This window comes from Hemibagrus wyckioides, linkage group LG19 (assembly GCF_019097595.1).
Source record: "Hemibagrus wyckioides isolate EC202008001 linkage group LG19, SWU_Hwy_1.0, whole genome shotgun sequence".
NCBI classification, from domain to species: domain Eukaryota; kingdom Metazoa; phylum Chordata; class Actinopteri; order Siluriformes; family Bagridae; genus Hemibagrus; species Hemibagrus wyckioides.
The window spans coordinates 7,849,368-7,857,810 of NC_080728.1; positions in this window are offsets into that span (position 1 = coordinate 7,849,368).

The window sequence follows — 8,443 nt, forward strand, 5'->3', positions numbered from 1 at the left end:
TGAATGATTGAAGCTTATATTGTAGATTCTTGCTAATCACACATTAATGCGTGTGTGTTTTAAATGATCACACTCTTCTCCATTTTGATTTGAGTTGTCACATTTCCAAGTAAATTCCTTTTATTCCTAAGAGAGCTTGTGTTTACAGGTAAATATTTCTTAGCAGGTTTAATTACTTTCGGTACTTTGAATCTGAGCTTGTTTATTCAGTTACTGATTAGTCAGGCCTGGATTTCAAAATAAATAAATGAATAAAGTTCACTGCCTTAGTCAGAAGAGAAGGTATGAACTCAGCTTTTCAAATCTACCATCAGATATTAGAGATACACCTCTATTTTCTCTTTATCCATTTTTTTGTCTCTATCCCTCTATTCCAGAAATAAAGAAGTAATAATGCTCCCTTTGAGATTGACATCTTGGAGGATGTGGGCTGTCAGGTTACATTAGGAGCCTGCTGAGGTTGCACACACATACACACACATACACACACACACACACACACACACAGAGTCAGAGACAAATATTCTTACACACTCAGACCCACCAGTACATGCAGTGACTGCATGCTGATGTCAGACAGTTTCAGAATATGAACACACACACACACACACACACATAGTCATATGGATACACAGTTTTTTTCAGGCCCAAAGTAAAAAAATCACTGTGAAGCTTACTAGATATCGCCATTCCACATTTATTCAACTTATTTGGGTGGTGAATCAGCTTGAGTGCAGCAGTCACTATGTCATGGTAGTGTATTTGGTGTTGGCATGAGTAGAGGGATGTGGTAGCTTAGTGGTTAAGATTTTGGACTACTGACTGGAAGCGTGTGAGTTTCAATCCCAGGTCCACCAAGCTGCCACTGCTGGGCCCCTGGGTAAGGCCCTTAACCCTTAATTGCTCACTCTGGATAAGGGTGCCAAATACAAGAAATGTAAATGTATATAAATGAATATTCAGTAATGTCATTGGGGTTTTTAAATGTACTTAACATCCAGCGATTGAGAAACAGTCATCATCGAAAAAATATATCCTATCAGAAGTGGTGCTGTGTTCAGGAAATAACACTAATTAAGCACTAGGTCACATTTCAAAGCTTTCTCTGACCAATTACTATATCTCAAGGCCCAGACAGAGCTTGTAATTTTGCTGAAGCCTCTTGGCCAGCTAATAAGATGCTGATAGTTGGAAGCTGTTAATGAACTATCTAAACCAAGTGAAGTTTGTGAAGGCCCAGTTACATAAAATTATTCATTTTGATTAGAACGATGTACTTTGTATAGACGAGATATGTCTTGAAAGAAAGAAGAATAAACGAGTACTTCTTTGTCTATTCTTTTTTTTGTTTGTTTGTTTTGTTTTAACTTTGTTCTGTTTTCATTCTCAACTTTTTTTTAAATCATGCCATTTTGTCAGATCACTAACCAGACCTGAGATGTGCAATACATTTGTGAGATCTGTAAAAAACTCTCATTTCTGACCCGATATCTCAAGCCCTGTAGCGTGTCTGGGGTCCTATGAGGTGCCTACTCTTACATAATTTATATAAATGCATGTGATTAGATAAGCCTCAACAGAGGATTTGCCAGAGAAGCTGAGCTAGTTCATGTTTAGAAAACTAAAATCGTTGAGCTATGATAGGAGTTTAAATTCTCTGACTCTGTATTTTTCCAAGTCTGGTTTGCTGAAAGATACTGCAGATCAGTTCAGGACACATTTATACTAATTCAATGTACAATAGACAATTCTGACACGTTTCCAAAAGAACATTTGGGCCTGGAATATAATAAAATAAAGTGAATATAGTATGTAGGTCTGGATTTAAGGTGTGATTTGAAACCATGCATTGAGTTCGATTTCTATTTCTGCTCATTTGTTATGAGTGTATATGGAACGCACATTGCTTCACCCAGTCCAGGATGAACACAAAGTGAAAGCAGATAAACCAACACCAGAGAAAGAATTGGTTTCAGTTCCACTGCATTTCACACTCTTTCAATGACAAGAGACTCCCAGAATGAATACACTCTGATCTCATCATAGTTCATTTGTCATATAAATATGCTGGAACTGTATGAACTGTTGTGTCATTGTAGAAATCAAAAGAAATTAGGTCCATGACACGTGTATGAGGCTATGGGCATGTTGAGGTGATCTTTAGAAGAGAGTGCATTCGTATTAAAAACTAAATACACTATATTGCCAAAGGTATTCGCTCACCTGCCTTGACTCACATATGAACTTAAGTGACATCCCATTCCTAATCCATAGGGTTCAATATGACGTCGGTCCACCCTTTGCAGCTATAACAGCTTCAACTCTTCTGGGAAGGCTGTCCACAAGGTTTAGGAGTGTGTTTATGGGAATTTTTGACCATTCTTCCAGAAGCGCATTTGTGAGGTCACACACTGATGTTGGACGAGAAGGCCTGGCTCTCAGTCTCCGCTCTAATTCATCCCAAAGGTGTTCTATTGGGTTGAGGTCAGGACTCTGTGCAGGGCAGTCAAGTTCCTCCACAACAGACTCTGTCATCCATGTTTTTATGGACCTTGCTTTGGTCACTGGTGCACAGTCATGTTGGAAGAGGAAGGGGCCAGCTCCAAAACTATTCCCACAAAGTTGGGAGCATGGAATTGTCCAAAATGTCTTGGTATGCTGAAGCATTCAGAGTTCCTTTCACTGGAACTAAGGGGCCAAGCCCAGCTCCTGAAAAACAACCTCACACCATAATCCCCCCTCCACCAAACTTTACACTTGGCACAATGCAGTCAGACAAGTACCGTTCTCCTGGCAACCGCCAAACCCAGACTCGTCCGTCAGATTGCCAGATGGAGAAGCGCGATTTGTCACTCAAGAGAACACGTCTCCACTGCTCTAGAGTCCAGTGGCGGCGTGCTTTACACCACTGCATCTGACGCTTTGCATTGCACTTGGTGATGTATGGCTTGGATGCAGCTGCTCGGCCATGGAAACCCGTTCCATGAAGCTCTCTGCGCACTGTTCTTGAGCTAATCTGAGGCCACATGAAGTTTGGAGGTCTGTAGCGATTGACTCTGCAGAAAGTTTGTGACCTCTTCGCACTATGCGCCTCAGCATCCGCTGACCCCGCTCCGTCAGTTTACGTGGCCTACCACTTCGTGGCTGAGTTGCTGTCGTTCCCAAACACTTCCACGTTCTTATAATACAGCTGACAGTTGACTGTGGAATATTTAGGAGCGAGGAAATTTCACGACTGGATTTGTTGCACAGGTGGCATCCTATCACAGTTCCACGCTGGAATTCACTGAGCTCCTGAGAGCGATCCATTCTTTCACAAATGTTTGTAAAAAAAAATGTTTGTCTGCATGTGTAGGTGCTTGATTTTATACACCTGTGGCCATGGAAGTGATTGGAACACCTGATTCTGATTATTTGGATGGGTGAGCGAATACTTTTGGCAATATAGTGTATATAAATAAATAATTACATTTTTTTTTTTTTTTTGCAAATGTACATTTCCAATAATACTTAGGTATGTGGTTGTGTGTGTGTGTGTGTGTGAGAGAGTGTGTGTGTGTAGCATAGCATTAATCAGCTGCATTAATAATCATGTCATTTTATAAGTATAAGCATAGTAGGACAAACCTCTCTGTTTGTGTGTGTGTGTGTGTGTGTGTAGCATAGCATTAATTAGCTGCATTAACAATGGTATTAGTAGCAGGTCTTCATAAGTATAAGGATAGTAGGACAAACGTCTCTGTGTGTGTGTGTGTGTGTGTGTGTGTGTGTGAAAAAATCCCATTAATAGCCAGAAAAAAAGAAAAAATAGAGAAAAACAAAATTAAACTAAAGTTGGCGTTAAGCTGTGAGGAAAGCACTAACTTTATAACCGCAGTGAGTCATAAGATGCTAAAGTTGGAATATCTTCGCTGGCAGTGTCATGTGTAGGCAGTTGGATTCAGGTGGTGTGTTTTTGAGTCAGTGTGTTGCAGCATTTCCAAGTTCTGTTTGTAAAATCTCAGGAATCTACACAGAGTTCCAGGTTTTTTTTTTTTTTTTTGGTATACAGATTTTATAGCCCAGCTCTTGATTTTCCAAAATGAATAATAAATAATCCTGCTGTGCATGTACAATCTGATTCATTTCACATCGTGATGGTTTACAAAGCATGATTAAGTAAATTACATCACATGCAAAGTCAGAGGAGAATCTGAAATTTAGTGGCCTAATTATGTGCTGTGTACGAGAAAAACAATATCATTAGTCAGCTGTAGCTGCTAGTCATTAGCATTTAGTCCATGTTTTTGGACATCATTTGATTCCATGCAGAGATCCTGTTCATCTTTTTTTTTCATAGTGAAGTCTCTCTGTTAAAGTTTTGTTACTTTTTTTTTTTTTGTTTTGTGAGTGAAGACAGTCCGTGCATGGATGGATAGCATAGCTATATATAGTTTGGAAAGCTTGGACAAGGTAAGTAAGATGCAACAGTAAAGAATGTTTTGATCCTCTTCTGCGCTACAGTCAGACAGCGGGCTCTAAAGGTATGTATAGGTTAGAAGGTAAAAGAAAATATGTTACAAAACACAATACACCATGTTTTTTCATACAGACAGTGAATCAAGATGCTATCGATCAGTGATTCTTTTACTTTTCTGGCATTTGGCAAACGTCCTTATCCAGAGCAAGTTACATTTTCATCTCATTTTTTTAATACAACTGAGCATTAATACATGGGGCCCCTCAGTGGCAGCTTGGCAGACCTGGGGTTTAAACTCACATTCTTCCGATCAATAGTCCAATGCTGATTTAAAAAAGTGATTTAACTGAAAACAAAAGAATTCTTTCCTAATAATGGAAAATAACAATAATAATAATAAAAAAAAATCTTATTTGTTTACATGATTATATACTTATGTGAGTAAAAAGACAATAAGTAAAGCAACTGGCGAATAAATAAATAAATAAAGAAAGAAAGAAAGAAAGAAAGAAAGAAAGAAAGAAAGAAAGAAAGAAAGAAAGAAAGAAAGAAAGAAAGAAAGAAAGAAAGAAAACATGAACTACCCTGCATTGAATTTAAGAATGCAATGGTAGGTAAAAATACTACATAAGTAATAACCCTAGATGTATTTTTAAATATATTTTAGAGTTACATTTTTATATTGTATTGATATATTTTTATATCTATACTGAGAAGCCACATGAAATATGAAACAAAAAGAAAAACCTCAGAAAGTGATGACACTGATGGCACTGAATGTCAAATGAACTTATGGCATCCAGTGAAACAGGCAAACAGAGACTAGTTCATTGCAGGATTGTTGCACCATTGTAATTTCACACAGAACTAAGATATCAGCACATGACTACAGCTGGTAAATACAACTGTGTAAAATTAAAACACGGATAAAGATGGCTGATTTAGCAATTTTGCTCAAGGCAGTGATCAATATAAATAAATAAATAAATAAATAAATAAATAAATAAATAAATAAATAAATAAATAAATAACCTGTCTGCCTTTTTTCTGCTATTCAGTGTGAAGCATATTTTGAGAAATGGTTGTTTTTATATATCCGTCTCTTACACCTGACTGTTGAATAGTGAAGGAGCTATTTACAAACAAAAAAAAGAGAAAGCTCCACGGGGCTAATAGCGGCAAGAATATTTGAGTGCAAGTGATTTCAAGATTTCTAAAAAATCACACAGTTCAGGATTAAATAATATTGGAGTAGCTGTGGGTGGTGCAGGGACACAGCAGGTAGCATTGCTGCTTCACAGATTTATTCCGGGAGCTCGGGTTACTCTCTGTGTGAAATGTAACGTGGTCCCCATGTCCACATGAGTTTCCTCTGCATTCTCAAATTTCCTCCCACCTCCAAAAAAACATATTGGTAGACGGACAGGCGAGTTCAAACTGCCCCAGGGTAAGACTGTATGCAAATATCTATTTTCTACATACATTTGGTCAGATCATTAGGATGGTAGAAGTGAGAATTGTTTTTTGTTGTTTAAATAGTAAACAAATAAAATTGCACCAGGAAACTAGAGTACCATATCTTCCTCTTGGTTATATATTATATATATGGAAATATATACAGATTAAGTAGTACACTATAAAATATGATAGCCTGATTAAATGAACATCTTCTCTTTAACTTTAATTGTCATGACAAGGTTTGCATATTGAACTTCAAGATTGGAAAGATGAAACTTAAAGTAATAAATTGTCATGACAACTTGTCAGTTGAACCATATTGAGTTCACTCAAGACAGCAGATGAACTTTTGTTTCAAAGTTTAATCATCTTGAAAGGATTTACAGTGTAGACTGTGTACAAAATATAGTGAATTTCCTTATCCTATATCTACACATCCCAACGGCGAACTACATCACTGCTACAGCTACTACTGCAAAAACAACCAATACTACTAATAGTTATTAACATTACCTGTCATTTGCCTGTCAGTGTGTGTAACATGACTCCATTTCAAAACTTCTAGTTAGTATGCATCGTGCTAGTTTTGTTCACTTCTGGATTTTTAGTTCACTTCACTTCTGTGCTTTATAATTACTTCTTGGAGTCTGTTCTTTCCTTGCAGGTGAAACAAATCTAATTAAACTAAAAGCTGACATTTTGATAAATACTGTTGAAGAGTGAAGCCAGCAGGGGGGGCAAACATACACAGGTAGACACAGATTTATCAGGTACAATTACATTAATTTCTTCACCCAGTGCTATCATTATGAGTGTGTTAGATGCTGTGACATCTTAGACATGCATCAGTGTCGTTTTTCACTTATATCATAACCAAGGAGAAATAAGCAACCATAATCAACAACACTTTAATGGAAGAGAATAATTATTTAATGTAATAATAACATAGTTTAGTAATCAATTAATGATGACTATTTATAATAGCAGGTGTAAATAACAAATTGATATTTAGGTACCAGTTAAAAATGCATTATTTATTTATTTATTTATTTATTTATTTATTAATTTATTAATTATTATTATTATTATTATTATTATTCATAAATGACTTCTAAAACCAGAATATCTGAACCCTAGTTTTAGGGAACCACCCAGCTTCCTGTTTTTTTTGATAATGATATGAAAAATGATAATGATATGAAATTAATGAGCTGGACCATGTACATTAACATGACACTGAAGTATATGGCGCTTGCCTGGAGCCGCACAACACATTTATAACATGCTTAGTAACTTCTTAGCATAAAAACAGTTAGAGAGACAGTTGGATGTGAATTCGGACCCTAGTACATATTTATGACTAATTGATTCTGTGATCAGATACTGACTGTTAAAATGTCTGTGATACCCCTTTGACATTACATAATCTTCAAAACAGAGAAGAAGTGCTTGAACACTCTGTGTAGATGACAACAGACAACAGTTGAATGACCTGATTAAAGCTATGGAAGATGAAGCTAATGGAACAGAACTCACTGAATTAATCAGTATTTATTATAGCACCATTGTGCAATATGCACCAAAGACAATAGATGAGGATGATGATAAGGTTCTTGTTCATCAAATGCTGTGACAGATATTTTCCTTAGGCGTTAAGACAGAGAATGATATAGGTACTAAATTACTAATTTAGCTGCTTGCTTGTGTAACTGTTTACTAATTAGTCCAATTACACCTTTTTGACTTTATCTTTCAGATAACAGTGAGCTAATAGACTGAAAATTCACTGAAGGGCAATACACAATAAATCCTTATAGAATGATCTGGTTGGTGGATATCAATTGTAAGAAGACATTCCAGATTGAATTTTTATTGGTAACCTTATCTAGTTTGTAAACTATATTGGGTTGTGCTGATCAAACTGCACGTGTTGTATGGTGGCCTGAAGAATCTTGGGGCTGAAACAAAGATGGAATCAAAGAGTCACAGAAGTGCAGGAAGGAGCTGGATAACAGACAAGGATAAACGTTAAAGCAAACAGACTATCTGTGGCTAAGAGAATGCTGTTCAAATTTTTAGAGTCAGATACGAGTTACTTCGACGGACAAGAACAAAGAAAAGCCTAGGTAGTCTGTATCAACAGAAAGTCTTGCATGGATGGAGAGATATTTGAGAAATACTGCTCACCCAAACTGGGGTATTTAATGATAAAATGCCAAACATCATACCACCCAGGAGATTTTACAACCACCGTTATCAGGGCTGTATATGTTCGCCCACAGGCACTCAAAATTCACTCAGAGACTATTGGCAAACATGAATCAGTAAACACTTTATTATTACAGGCGATTTTAAACAAACAAATCCTCCCCGATGTCGATATTTCCACTGCCGTGCGAGTCATGTTGAACTTGGTTGCCCAAGTACAACACAAGTAATATGAGTGGAGCTAAAAATAATTCAGACCATCGATTGAACAAACGCAATCATCACAATCATGTCCTTATTCATTTCTTTTAGCCAGAG